The sequence below is a fragment of the Triticum dicoccoides genome, chromosome 4A (assembly GCF_002162155.2).
Source record: "Triticum dicoccoides isolate Atlit2015 ecotype Zavitan chromosome 4A, WEW_v2.0, whole genome shotgun sequence".
NCBI classification, from domain to species: domain Eukaryota; kingdom Viridiplantae; phylum Streptophyta; class Magnoliopsida; order Poales; family Poaceae; genus Triticum; species Triticum dicoccoides.
Genome location: NC_041386.1, coordinates 179,813,418 through 179,828,558, shown reverse-complemented (window position 1 = coordinate 179,828,558; position 15,141 = coordinate 179,813,418). Strand labels below are relative to the sequence as shown.

Here is a 15,141-nt window from a genome sequence, read left to right as displayed (position 1 = left end):
TGGAAGAACGTGTAGGCGGGTCAAGGTAGGGGTGTGATCCAGCAAGGCGAGCATGGCCTGCTCGCGAGGCGCAGCGGCTCAAGGACAGTGTAAGGGCGGCTCGACGCCCAACGGCGGAGCGATGCACTAACAAACCGACGGCGAAGCCGAGCTAGTGACGGCGGCTCGAAGCAAGGCCCTCCCGACGATTCAAAGCAAAGCCGAGGCAGACAGGCGGGTCACTTGGAGGCGAACGACAGCAACTCAGGGCCAGCTTAGGGCCGGCTCGATGGAGATCGGCGGAACAAGGCCGACGGCTCGGGAAGTAGGCGCAACAGCCGGTGACTGCAGGGCAGCGACTTGGCCACGGATTTGCACGGGGCGGATCAAGGCGACGATGGCTCGTCATAGCTACGGCTGAAGAGGCCCCCGACGAGGCGACGCGACTGACGGCGGCTCGGCGATGCCATGGGCGGCGATTTGAAGTGGCGGAGGACCGCGGTGGGTCAAGGTGGCTCGATGATACGTCTCCAACGTATCTATAATTTTTGATTGTTCCATGCTATTATATTATCTGTTTTGTATGTTTAATGGGCTTTAATATGCTCTTTTATATTATTTTTGGGACTAACCTATTAACCGAAGGCCCAGTGCCAGTTTCTGTTTTGTGTGTGCCTATTTTAGTGTTTCGCAGAAAAGGAATATCAATCGGAATCCAAACGGAACGAAACCTTTGTGACGATCTTTCTTGGAACAAATGCAAATCAGGAGACTTGGACTGGAAGTCTGGAACTCCGCGAGGCTTCCATGAGATAGGAGGGCGTGCCCCCATCCTCGTGGGCCCCACGGAACTCCACCGACATACTTCTTTCACCTATATATACTCTTATACCCTAAAAATATCAGGGGAGCCACGAAACCACTTTTCCACTACCGCAACCTTCTGCACCCATGAGATCCCATCTGGGGCCTTTTTCGACGATCTGCTGGAGGGGGATTCAATCACGGAGGGCTTCTACATCAACACCATAGCCTCTCCGATGATGTGTGAGTAGTTTACCAGAGACCTTCGGGTCCATATTTATTAGCTAGATGGCTTCTTCTCTCTATTTGGTTCTCAATACAAAGTTCTCCTTGATGTTCTTGGAGATCTATTCGATGTAATACTTTTTGCGGTGTGTTTGCCGAGATCCGATGAATTGTGGATTCATGATCAAGTTTATCTATGAACAATATTTGGTTCTTCTCTGAATTCTTATATGCATGATTTGATATCTTTCCAAGTCTCTTCAAATTATTGGTTTAGTTTGGCCTACTATATTAATCTTTCTTGCAATGGGAGAAGTGCTTAGCTTTGGGTTCAATCTTGCGGTGTCCTTTCCCAGTGACAGTAGGGGCAGCAAGGCACGTATTGTATTGTTGCCATCGAGGATAAAAGGATGGGGTTTATATCATATTGCTTGAGTTTATCCCTCTACATCATGTCATCTTGCTCAAAGCGTTACTCTGTTCTTACGAACTTAATACTCTAGATGCATGTTGGATAGCGGTTGATGTGTGGAGTAATAGTGATAGCTGCGGAATCATTTCGGTCTACTTAACATGGACGTGATGCCTATATTCATAATCATTGCCTAGATATTCTCATAACTATGCGCTCTTCTATCAATTGCTCGGCAGTAATTTATTCACCCATCGTAATACATGATATCATGAGAGAAGCCACTAGTGAAACTTATGGCCCCCGGGTCTCTTTCTTATCATATTGCATCTCTTTTATTTACATCGCATCTCGTTTACTATTTTGCAATCTTTACTTTCCAATCTATACAACAAAAATACCAAAAATATTTATCTTATTATCTTTATCAGATCTCACTTTCACAAGTGACCGTGAAGGGATTGACAACCCCTTTATCGCGTTTGTTGCAAGGTTCTTGATTGTTTGTGCAGGTACTAGGTGACTTGCGAGTTATCTCCTACTGGATTGATACCTTGGTTCTCAAAAACTGAGGGAAATACTTACGCTACTTTGCTGCATCACCCTTTCCTCTTCAAGGGAAAACCAATGCATGTTCAAGAGGTAGCAAGAAGGATTTCTGGCGCCGTTGCCGGGGAGATCTATGCTCAAGTCAAGACATACCAAGTACCCATCATAAACTCTTCTCCCTCGCATTACATTATTTGCCATTCGCCTCTCGTTTTCCTCTCCCCCACTTCACCTTTGCCATTTTATTCGCCCTTTTCCGCTCGCCTCTTTTCACTTGCCTCTTGTGTGCATGTTTGCCCTTATGGCCTTGCCTAATAGCATTGATCCTCACCTTAGAAGGTTGGAAGAAATTGAAAACAGCTTAGAAGCTTTGTGTCTTTGCAATTTGAGCATAATAATTTCTTCAGAAATGAGCTTAAAGAACAGAAAGGCTTTATGGAGTACATGAATAAAGAGCTTGATGATATGTCTAAGGAATTTTATGGTTTGAAATCTCAGTTTGCCCATCTTGAAAATTTAGTAGGACAAATTTCGGATAAGCAAGCCACCTTAGTTAATAAGACGGTCGCTAAACCGAAAGATCCAGAGGATAATAAAGATGAAGATCTAAAAGTGATTGATGTGTCTCCTATTAAATCTTTGTTTTCCAATATGAATCTTGATAAAGATGGGACTGGAGATGAGTCAACTATACTTAAGAGGCGTCCCAATGATTCGGAGTTTTTAGATCTTGATGCTAGAATTAATAAAGAGGGATTGAAGAGGTTAAAACTTTACATAGCAATGAACCCACTATTTTGGATTTCAAGAAATTTAATTATGATAATTGCTCTTTGATAGATTGTATTTCCTTGTTACAATCCGTGTTAAATTCCCCTCATGCTTATGATCAAAATAAAGCTTTTACTAAACATATCATTGATGCTTTAATGCAATCCTATGAAGAAAAGCTTGAACTAGAAGTTTCTATTCCTAGAAAAATTTATGATGAGTGGGAACCTACTATTAAAATTAAGATTAAAGATTATGAATGCTATGCTTTGTGTGATTTGGGTGCTAATGTTTTTACGATTCCAAAAACTTTGTGTGATGTGTTATGTTTTCGTGAATTTGATGATTGTTCTTTAAATTTGCACCTTGCGGATTCCACCATTAAGAAACATATGGGAAGGATTAATGATATTCTTGTTGTTGCAAATAGGAATTATGCGCCTGTAGATTTCATCCTTCTTGATATAGATTGCAATCCTACATGTCTTATTATTCTTGGTAGACCTTTCCTTAAATGATTGGTGCAATTATTGACATGAAATAAGGAAATATTAGATTTCAATTTCCATTAAGGAAAGGCGTGCAACACTTTCTTAGAAAAAAATTAAATTGCCTTATGAATCAATTATGAGGGCCACTTATGGATTGCATACCAAAGATGACAATACCTAGATCTATTCTTACTTTATGCCTAGCTAGGGGCGTTAAACGATAGCGCTTGTTGGGAGGCAACCCAATTTCTCTACTCCTAATGTTTCAGTTGGTAGTCTTGCCTCACTCCCACCTCCTCCCACCACTTCTATCTTTCGCCCACCTTTTACATCATCACGTCACAACATTGGGACAACCCATTAATGTGTACCTGAAGCAATCCTCCCCTTGCATGCCCTCCTCGCAATCCTCCCAACGTCCTCGCGCCACCGTCCTCTTCTCCTCGATCTCCTCTACCAGGGCGCCCTCCTCGTGACCCAGGCGCTGGCCGACGTCGGCGACTCCGCTCTGCTCCTCCGCGGACTCACGCTCTGCCGCCGCCGAGGAGACGGCTTGAGGAAGATCCCTTGGACCGAGTACCTGATCTCGGATCTGGTGCTCGTGGTATGTTTGTCTCCTCGTGCACCTGCTCCCCCGTCAAGTTTGGGTTTATTTTAATTCCTCCTTGATCCCATCCATGACGATCTTTTTTACCTTAGGATGCACCACCTCCTCCTATGTTTCTAGATTCTTTTTGCAGCCTCCGTCATACCCCTCTCTGCATCAACTAACTCGGCGCTGCATGATCCAGGGGTGGCGGGATTGAAAGTATGGATCTTGGGGACGGGCAGATGACGTTCGTCGTGTTAGGAAGATGAGTATGTAACTCGTGGAGTCCGAGCTGTTGCGTGGCGACGCTCGAGTGCAGCGTTCAGATGGAAGGGGCCGCGACCTTGATGGGTTGGGGCTCGCCTCCCGCGCTCCTCTTCGTCATGTACAACAACCATGGCGGCCCTATGTATGCTTGGTCTAGAAATCCCTTGAATTCGTTGCCTAAGGCGAGTCCTGTGATCTGACAGTCTGTCATCGTGCAGGTGTCGAACTGTCCCGACAACGACGCTGCAGCCTGCTGACTCTATGTGTAGGACTGCCTGACTCAACCTCTATCTCAATGGTAAGTTTCTCTCTTTTTCTATCTTTTGGTCTCCTTCATTTTGGCCATTGAGCAAGGATTGAAAGTAGTTTGTGCGATTCAGTTAACTCAATGCCCAACAATGTCGTCAATTGTCAGCAAGCAGTTACTCCAAATTCCATTGCCCAAACGCCATATATATGTACCTTGAGTACAAGAGATAAGAGACCATGGATGCAAAAGGTACATCCACGACAGTAATATTAGATAGTCAAATTTTCTATACAAGCAGCAATGTGCATTGTCATTGCAACTTCTGACATGGGATTTTTGTGTAGTCATAAAATTAGGAACCTGAAGGGAAAATGGAAGGCACCTTTGATCGACATTCAGCCTAGGTAACCTCAGCTTGCCCACTATCGTACATTCATACTTCCATCCATTTAGGGGTAGATATACTTTTGATATGCTAAAGCACATTTGCATTGAGCCAAGGCAGGTTAGTGCTGCACAAATTCTTGTCACATCTATAACTCATTCCCCGTCCCTCTTGCGCGGCGGTGGCAAAGATGTAGGGCTATGGTGGTGGGTTCATATGTAGGGCAGCGGCAGCGGGTACAACCGTCTTAGGGAGATCCTCTTCTCATATCATGCCCCAGTTGTTACTCCTCCATTGGCTCACCTCTCACCATCTATTCTACAATAGCGTGGTGGCTGCGGGAACAGGTGCAACACGACGATCTGTGGGTGCACCGGCTCTATGATGACCATGGGCTTGATAGCTGGGTCCGACATCCCTGTGGCGATTAGAGATGGTGGTGTATGGAAGTGGCCCGTGGTGGGCAGGGAACAATGTGGCCCTGTTGTTATCCTCTTTTTTCAGCTTGACATGACCGTCGTTCAGCTTAACATGACTGTCGTTCAGCTGAAAACAAGATTACATGAGGACGATTAAACTGGAGCATAAATGCACAATACATCTGCAATGTGATTTTTCTAAATGGAATTAATTTTGTACAGCTTGCATCCCTTCTGTTAGTAGTTTGTAAATAACATGAATCCAGTTTTATACAGAAGCAAGTGATAGGCGAGTGGAGAAAGATAGTTCGCCCACTAATATGGCACTGTTGAACATTAGAATTGCATATGAAGGATATTTCATCGCAAATAGCACAGTATGAAATGGACTTGCTTTAATTAGTCTCAAAAAAGATCTGCACCCAGTGATTAAAGCAGATAGTTCTGATCCAGAATTAGCACAACTGAATATCCAAAGCCACCTACACGTTCTGCACTGAGCGTGTACTGATACTTGGCAGTGATGACGTGTATCCTTTTGCAGAAAACAAAAACAAAACAGTGGAGCTGAAGCAGATGGTTTGTTGATTTATGATGGTGCAGGTATGGTGGATGGTTTTTCCCTTATACTCTCCCATTTTATTAGTAGTTTGGAAGCAGAAAGGGTACTCTTTGTCATAGTTATGTCTGTTGCGGTGTTTTATGCCTCTTATTTGAATTATTAGAGAAGGTAGATTTATGGAGGTAAGCATTCAGTGAGCAGTCCACAAGTGGTAAATAACATGGTAGCTAATCATGCAATTTTCAAAGCTCGAATCCTACGGTCTTGGATCTCGAAAAGTAAAAGTGAAATGTATATAACATAGGGTTCTGAGGGTCGAGGCCACATTATTCAAACTATTTGTTTTGTGTTTTCTTGGTTTTCTTCTATGATTCAACCTACTTGTTTCAGTTATGCATATGTCCACAAGACAAGTTTTGCCGGCTTTGCTTCATAGCAGTCTCTTCTCATCGTTGGCAGATCTTGGAAACAATTCAACTGGGCACCACGGCGCTGAATTGAAGTACAACTTCTTGCCGGAAAGTATGTGACTTTGGTTATCGAAAGTAATTTGTCCTATTAATCTGTTGGGCAGTTTATGATTGCTTGCTTATGTGATGTAGGTTCTTATATATGATCTCTAGAATCTCGACAACAAAAATGGACCATCTTGCGTCTTACTCAAGTCAGTTACAACAATCAGAAGTTGTGATGGATATGAGTCTTGTTTACGCTTTAGAGTAAATGCACGGTATGTGATCACAATTCTCCCGTACGAGAAATATTTTAGAGACAGTACAAGCAAAGCTAAGATTGGTCTAGCCGCTTTTTTTTGTAGAAGAACTGATGAATGAGAAGATATTTTCAGAGAACCATCGATGCTACGTGCAATGCTGGTTTGATAATTTTTCGCATGTCTCGTGCATGACAGCAGCGCATTCATTGGCCTCCACTTGTGCGCCAATCTATGATGCCTGCGCCCGCGGTGTCAGGTCACGCTCTGCTGCAATTGTGCATGCCGCCTCTACGCGACCCCATCAAGGAATACAGCCCAGCTGAGATTTTTCATATCATCTCTGCCATGTCGTCATTGTTGCAAGAGATTCTGGTAAAGATTATCCCTGTTTTCTATGCTATATTAAGTTACTAAGGTGATGTCCTCCTAGCCTCGAGCATGTTCATCTGACTAATCTTTGCTACTACATTTCTTAGCTAATGTCCTCTGCCTGGATCATGTTCATCTTATTAACAAAGGCTTGGCCATCTTGTAATAGTAGCTAGTGAATTGGATATATATTACTCCAGTTTGCATGGGAACAACCGCTTATACCGTTATATGTATGCCTCGATAGTATAGTGGGATTGCTTGGATTATTTCTGTAGTACTTTGTCAGTTTCTCAACTTTTTAAGAGGCTTTCAATAATCAAATAAATCATGCGCCCTTGGCTTGATCAAATGTATGGTTCGCTAATTTATTTTTGAAGTGCGTTCCTCCTACGATCTTATTATTCCATAGCTAATTACATTTTGGAATCTGATGGGTGCGAAGGACTTTCACAATAAGAAAGTGCTAACCTTTTGGTAGGGAAAATATAAAAACAAAAAAGGAAATTATTTAGGTGCGTGATGTTGGCCAATAAGCCATGGCGACTGCTTCAGGTACGCGTGCATGCGCGCGTCGGGTGCGGTCCCCGTCCCTCTTGCGCGGCGGTGGCACAGATGTAGGGCTACGGTGGCGGGTTCATATGTAGGGCAGCGGCAGCGGGTACAACCGTCTTAGGGAGATCCTCTTCTCATATCATGCCCTAGTTGTTACTCCTCCATTGGCTCGCCTCTCACCATCTATTCTACAATAGCGTGGTGGCTGCGGGAACAGGTGCAACACGACGATCTGTGGGTGCACCGGCTCTAGGAGGACCATGGGCTTGATAGCTGGGTCCGACATCCCTGTGGCGATCAGAGATGGTGGTGTATGGAAGTGGCCCGTGGTGGGCAGGGAACAATGTGGCCCTGTTGTTGTCCTCCTTGTTCAGCTTGACATGACCGTCGTTCAGCTTGACATGACTGTCGTTCAGCTGAAAACAAGATTACATGAGGACGATTAAACTGGAGCATAAATGCACAATACATCTGCAATGTGATTTTTCTAAATGGAATTAATTTTGTGGAGCTTGCATCCCTTCTGTTAGTAGTTTGTAAATAACATGAATCCAGTTTTATACAGAAGCAAGTGATAGGCGAGTGGAGAAAGACAGTTCGCCCACTAATATGGCACTGTCGAACATTAGAATTGCATATGAAGGATATTTCATCGCAAATAGCACAGTATGAAATGGACTTGCTTTAATTAGTCTCGAAAAAGATCTGCACCCAGTGATTAAAGAAGATAGTTCTGATCCAGAATTAGCACAACTGACTATCCAAAGCCACCTACACATTTTGCACTGAGCTTGTACTGATACTTGGCAGTAATGACGTGTATCCTTTTGCAGAAAACAAAAACAAAACAGTGGGGCTGAAACATATGGTTTTTTGATTTATGATGGTGCAGGTATGGTGGATGGTTTTGCCCTTATACTCTCCCATTTTATTAGTAGTTTGGAAGCAGAAAGGGTACTCTTTGTCATAGTTATGTCTGTTGCGGCGTTTCATGCCTCTTATTTGATTTATTAGAGAAGGTAGATTTATGGAAGTAAGCATTCAATGAGCAGTCCACAAGTGGTAAATAACATGGTAGTTAATCATGCAATTTCAAAGCTCGAATCCTACGATCTTGGATCTGGAAAAGTAAAAGTGAAATGTATATAACATAGGGTTCTGAGGGTCGAGGCCACATTATTCAAACTATTTGTTTTGTGTTTTCTTGGTTTTCTTCTATGATTCAACCTACTTGTTTCAGTTATGCATATGTCCACAAGACAAGTTCTGCCTGCTTTGCTTCATCGCAGTCTCTTCTCATCGCTGGCAGATCTTGGAAACAATTCAACTGGGCACCATGGCGCTGAATTCAAGTACAACTTCTTGCCGGAAAGTATGTGACTTTGGTTATTCGGAAGTAATTTGTCCTATTAATCTGTTGGGTAGTTTATGATTGCTTGCTTATGTGATGTAGGCTCTTATATATGATCTCTTGAATCTCGACAACAAAAATGGACCATCTTGCGTCTTACTCCAGTCAGTTACAACCTAACAATCAGAAATTGTGATGGATATGAGTCTTGTTTACGCATTAGAGTAAATGCACGGTATGCGATCACAATTCTCCAGTACGAGAAATATTTTAGAGACTGTACAAGCAATGCTAAGATTGGTCTAGCCGCTTTTTTTTCTGTAGAAGAACTGATGAATGAGAAGATATTTTCAGAGAACCATCTATGCTACGTGCAATGCTGGTTTGATAATTTTTCGCATGTCTCGTGCATGACACCATCGCATTCATCGGCCTCCACTTGTGCGCCAATCTATGATGCCTGCGCTCGCGGTGTCAGGTCACGCTCTGCTGCAATTGTGCATGCTGCCTCTACGCGGCCCCATCAAGGAATACAGCCCAGCTGAGATTTTTCATATCATCTCTACCATGGCGGCATCGTTGCAAGAGATTCAGGTAAAGATTATCCCTGTTTTCTATGCTATATTAAGTTACTAAGGTGATGTCCTCCTAGCCTTGAGCATGTTCATCTGACTAATCTTTGCTACTACATTTCTTAGCTAATGTCCTCTGCCTGGATCATGTTCATCTTATTAACAAAGGCTTGGCCATCATGTATTTGTAGCTGGTGAATTGGATATATATTACTCCAGTTTGCATGAGAACAACCGCTTATACCGTTATATGTATGCCTCGATAGTATAGTAGGATTGCTTGGATTATTTCTATAGTACTTTGTCCAGTTTCTCAACTTTTTAAGAGGCTTGCACTGATCAAAGAAATCATGCGCCCTTGGCTTGATCAAATGTATGGTTCGCTAATTTATTTTTGAAGTGTGTTCCTCCTACTATCTTATTATTCCATAGCTAATTACATTTTGGAATCTGATGGGTGCGAAGTACTTTCACAACAAGAAAGTGCTAAACTTTTGGCAGGGAAAACATAAAAACAAAAAGGAAATTGTTTAAGTGTGTGATGTTGGCCAATAAGCCACAACGACTGCATCAGGTATGCTTGCATGCACGCGTCGGGTGCGGTCCGGGCCGTGTCGGTTCCGTGTCAGGCATGCCTGTGTGCTTGTGTGAGTGTGTGTTTTGAAGTGCCTTTTGAGGATAACATTTTTATGCTCTTGGAAATCAAGAGCTAAGTTTTGGTGTACTGGAAACTAAGAACCCATTGTCAACTATCTTGCGGTGAAGTGTTGAATACTGTGTGGAGGTTAGTGTTGAAAAAGATGAGTTCATTTGTGAGTGCAGTAATTTTGACCACTCTGGTTTGTTGCGCAGCCACGCGCCAAAAGGTATTACTAATGCTATGTTGTGATTATCTTACTTGTTCAGTTAAGCATGAGACTTTGAAATATTTGTGTGTTTTTTTAGAAAAGGAGGCTTGCCCTCGGCAAAAAGATATCTTTGTGTAGTTATGATTTTTTTCCTTATCCTGCATGCTTCTGCTTTCCTTTAGAAGAAATTCAAACACTGTCGCCGATGTTGCTCTTAGGTAGTGGTGCATCCGGACGTTGTCAAAATCTCTCCCAAACCTGTAATGAAGTGCTCGACAAAGGATGCTAGCGCTATATTGCCTGCTGAATTTTTCTGATACCAAAAGGACCAGAGCCAATCAAAGTCATCAACATATATACACCCAAACCTGCACCTTATGGACATGGGGATTGTCAAACTCGGTGTCACGAATGTTGAAGGTTGTACAATGGCAACGGATAAGCTGAAGGAGCTTAGAGAAGACCTTGGAACATATATATGCTACAGTATAACTGATGGGGTGGGTTATGGAATATAGATTAAAGGGTGTCGATTTTATGATTGTACCGACTGAAGTTTTTTCAGGTGGTGTGATACGTCTTCAACATATCTATAATTTTTTATTGCTTCATGCTACATTATCTACTGTTTTAGACATTATTGGGTTTTATTATCCACTTTTATATTATTTTTGGGACTAACCTATTAACCGGAGGCCCAGCCCACAATTGCTGTTTTTTTTGTTTATTTTAGGGTTTCGAAGAAAAGGAATATCAATCAGAGTCCAAACGAAATGAAACCTTCGGAAACGAGATTTTCTCACCGAACATGATCTAGGAGACTTACGCCAAGAAACAAAGGAAGTGGGGCGTAGGCGCGCCCACCACCCTCGTGGGCCCCTTGTTGCTCCATCGACGTACTCCTTCCTCCTATACGCCCTCGATGCGGCTATATCTTTTACGTGTCGAAGCATGACTTAGAGGCATAACCACATTGAAAGCAATGTTGCAAGTAAGGTAATCTTCACAACAACACATGTAAATAGATAATAAGGGGAAAGATACATAATTGACTTACACTTGCCATGTCAAACAAAATACATAAATAGCATTACATCAACCAATACAATCATGCTCTGACTACGGTACCAAAATAAAAGATCAACCCCAACAAGCGACATGGTCCCGATCACCCCAACTGGGCACCACTACTGATCATCAGGGAAAGACACATAGTAACGGCGTGAGTCTTCGTCGAACTCCCACTTGAGCTCAAGCGCATCATCTGGAACGGAATCATCGGGCCCTGCATCTGGTTTGGAAGTAATCTGTGAGCCACAGGGACTCGGCAATCTCGCACCCTCGCGATCAAAGACTATTTAAGCTTATAGGAAAGGCAAGGTAATATGTGGAGCTGCAGCAAGCGACTAGCATATATGGTGGCTAATTCGTTCGCAAAAGAGAGCGAGAAGAGAAGGCAAAGCATGAACGAAGAACTAGAGAACAACCTGCGGCAAACATTACTCCAACACCATGTTCACTTTCCGGACTCCGTCGAGAAGAGACCATCACGGTTACACACGTAGTTGATTCATTTTAATTAAGTTAAGGTTCAAGTTATCTACAACTGGACATTAACAAATTCCCATCTGCCCATAACCGCGGGCACGGCTTTCAAAAGTTCAAATCCCTGCAAGGGAGTCCCAACTTAGCCCATCACAAGCTCTCATGGTCAACGAAGGATAAACCTTCTCCCGAGACATTCCGATCAGACTCGGCATCCTGGTTCTACAAGACAAATTTGACAAGTTAAAACAAATCCAGCAACACCGCCCGAATGTGCCGACAAATCCCGATAGGAGCTGCACATATCTCGTTCTCAGGGCACACTCAGATAAGCGCTCCATACAACTAAAACCAAACCTCGAGTTTCCTCGAGGGGGCGCTGCACAGGACTCTAGTTTGTACCAACACTCAGAGGAGCACTGGCCCGGGGGGGTTTAAATAAGATGACCCTTGGGCTCCGTAAACCCAAGGGAAAAAGAGGCTAGGTGGCAAATGGTAAAACCAAGGTTGGGCATTGCTGGAGGAGTTTTATTCAAGGCGAACTGTCAAGGGGTTCCCATTATGACCCAACCGCGTAAGGAACGCAAAATCTGGGAACATAACACCGATATTGACGGAAACTTGGGCGGCATGAGTGGAACAAAACACTAGGCAAAAGGCCGAGCCTTCCACCCTTTACCAAGTATATAGATGCATTGTTGAGGGGGCGCTGTACAAGGCTCTAATTTGGACCAACACTCAAAGGGGGCGCTGCATTCAAGCTACCTGTGGAACCAGATACCTTTTTGCTTCGGCTAACTCAACCATCCGTCGAACCATCAATGGAGCGGAACAAGCAGAGGAAATCAGGCCCCGGCAAGTACTTTCCTACCGAGCCCCCACGGGCCGGCGGCAAGAGTGTTGCCGCGGATTCCGAGCCTGCCAAGGGGCAGCTGGCTCCGGCAGGGCGCCAAGCCCTGGCTGTAGAGACGTCCGCCCCCATGGCGGAAGAAATGCCTTTGGTCCTTGCCGTCGAGCCCCAGGCTCCGGCATGGGCACAACATATCGTCCGTTTCCTCCAGACAAGGGAATGTAACGCCCTCGATGCGGCTATATCTCCTACGTGTCAAAGCACGACTTAGAGGCATAACCGCATTGAAAGCAATGTCGCAAGTAAGGTAATCTTCACAACAACCCATGTAATATATAAAAGGGGAAAGGATACATAGTTGGCTTACACTCGCCACGTCACACAAATACATGAATAACATTACAATCATCCAATACACTCAGGGTCTGACTACGGTACCAAAATATAAGATCAACCCCAACATGCGACACGGTCCCCGATCGCCCCAACTGGGCACCACTACTGATCATCTAGGAAAGACACATAGTAACGACGAGAGTCTTCATCGAACTCCCACTTGAGCTCAAACGCATCGCCTGGAGCGGTATCATCGGTCCCTGCATCTGGTTTGGAAGTAATCTGTGAGTCACGGGGACTCAGCAATCTCGCACCCTCGCGATCAAGACTATTTAAGCTTATAGGTAAGGCAAGGTAATATGTGGAGCTGCAGCAAGCGACTAGCATATATGGTGGCTAACCTGTTCACAAAAGAGAGCGAGAAGAGAAGGCAAAAGCATGGTCGAACAACTATGATCAAGAAGTGATCCTAGAACAACCTATGTCAAGCATTACTCCAACACCGTGTTCACTTCCCGGACTCCGCCGAGAAGAGACCATCACGGTAACACACGTGGTTGATTCATTTTAATTAAGTTAAGTTTCATGTTATCTACAACCGGACATTAACAAATTTTCATCTGCCCATAACCACGGGCACGGCTTTCAAAATTTCAAATCCCTGCAGGGGTGTCCCAACTTAGCCCATCACAAGCTCTCACGGTCAACGAAGGATATTCCTTCTCCCGAGACATTCCGATCAGACTCAGCATCCCGGTTTACAAGACATCCTCGACAATGGTAAAACAAGTCCAGCAACACCGCCCGAATGTGCCGACAAATCCCGATAGGAGCTGCACATATCTCGTTCTCAGGGCACACTCAGATGAGCGCTCCATACAACTAAAACCAAACCTCGAGTTTCCCCGAGGGGGCGCTGTACAAGGCTCTAGTTTGGACCAACACTCAGAGGAGCACTGGCCCGGGGGGGTTTAAATAAGATGACCCTTGGACTCCGGAAACCCAAGGGAAAAAGAGGCTAGGTGGCAAATGGTAAAACCAAGGTTGGGCATTGCTGGAGGAGTTTTATTCAAAGCGAACTATCAAGGGGTTCCCATTATAACCCAACCGCATAAGGAACGCAAAATTCGGGAACATAACACCGATATGACGGAAACTAGGGCGGCAAGAGTGGAACAAAACACTAGGCAAAAGACCGAGCCTTCCACCCTTTACCAAGTATATAGGTGCATTAAGATAACAAGATAATATAGTGATATCCCAACAATAAACAATGTTCCAACAAGGAACGATCTCCAATCTTCACCTGCAACTAGCAACGCTATAAGAGGGGCTAAGCAAAGCGGTAACATAGCCAATCAACGGTTTGCTAGGACATAGTGGGTTAGAGGTTTGACATGGCAATTTGGGAGGCATGATAAGCAAGTGGTAGGCATCGTAGCATAGGCATAGCAAAAGAGCGAGCATCTAGCAAGCAAAGATAGAAGTGATTTCGAGGGTATGATCATCTTGCCTGCAAAGTTGTCAGAGTTGACTTTATCCTCGTAAGCAAACTCAACGGGCTCCTCGTTAGCGAACTCTTCTCCCGGCTCTACCCAAACAAGACAAACAAGCAAAAGGAACACAATCAACCACGTGCAATGCTCAAACAACATGATGCGAATATGGTATGCTATGCGGGATGCGGGATGTGATGCATATGCAAGATTTGACAAGGAATGATTGAACCTGGCCTCAACTTGGAAATCCAAGAATGCCACTGGAAAGGTGAGGTGATTTCGGTTGAAATCGATATAAAGATCACCGGAATCGGATGCACGGTTTGGAAATGGCAAGCAAAACAAATATGGCACCGGTCTGCGATAATCATCAAGTAGCCATCTAAAAGCATCAAGATAATTATGCTACAGCACTCAAACATGACAACAAAATACATGGCAGGGATCCACTCATGATACTTAACAAAAGATGAACACTGAGCTACGGCTAATTCATCCATTAACAGGTTCAAACAAGCATGACAAAAGTGCAAATGATAACATGTTTCAGACTTAGTGAAATTAACACAAGTCTGGAATTTAATATCAGGAAGCGTACTTTGGAGCATAAAAACTACATGCTACAGGAACTTAGCATGGCAAAGCAAGGCATGGCATGAAGCTACTCAAAGCACTTAAAAAAGGTCCCTTAGTGACCTTGAGCCAAAAGGGATCATAAAATACAATTGCAAGCATGTGAACATGGCAAAAACATAATTAGATTACAGACTTAGTGAAAAACTGGAGCATGCAAATCCG

General features: G+C 43.9%; 2 long non-coding RNA genes across 5 annotated transcripts; both read left to right on the top strand.

Moving 5' to 3' along the window:
* The first annotated feature begins 3,553 nt into the window (after nucleotides 1-3,553).
* On the top strand, nucleotides 3,554-6,790 carry LOC119288828. Of its 3 annotated transcripts, none has more exons than XR_005141296.1 (9): nucleotides 3,554-3,835; nucleotides 4,023-4,229; nucleotides 4,306-4,385; nucleotides 4,503-4,586; nucleotides 4,682-4,741; nucleotides 5,686-5,744; nucleotides 6,163-6,225; nucleotides 6,306-6,433; nucleotides 6,521-6,790. It is a non-coding gene; the product is annotated as an uncharacterized LOC119288828 (long non-coding RNA). The 3 variants fall into 3 exon arrangements; XR_005141295.1 differs by having other exon boundaries at nucleotides 4,468-4,586; nucleotides 6,617-6,790; XR_005141294.1 differs by having other exon boundaries at nucleotides 4,468-4,586.
* A 602-nt stretch (nucleotides 6,791-7,392) lies between these two features.
* Nucleotides 7,393-10,693, top strand: LOC119288827. 2 transcript variants are annotated; one of them, XR_005141293.1, is made up of 5 exons: nucleotides 7,393-8,234; nucleotides 8,652-8,714; nucleotides 8,796-8,928; nucleotides 9,018-9,287; nucleotides 10,332-10,693. It is a non-coding gene; the product is annotated as an uncharacterized LOC119288827 (long non-coding RNA). The 2 variants fall into 2 exon arrangements; XR_005141292.1 differs by having other exon boundaries at nucleotides 9,018-10,693.
* The last annotated feature ends 4,448 nt before the right edge of the window (nucleotides 10,694-15,141 follow it).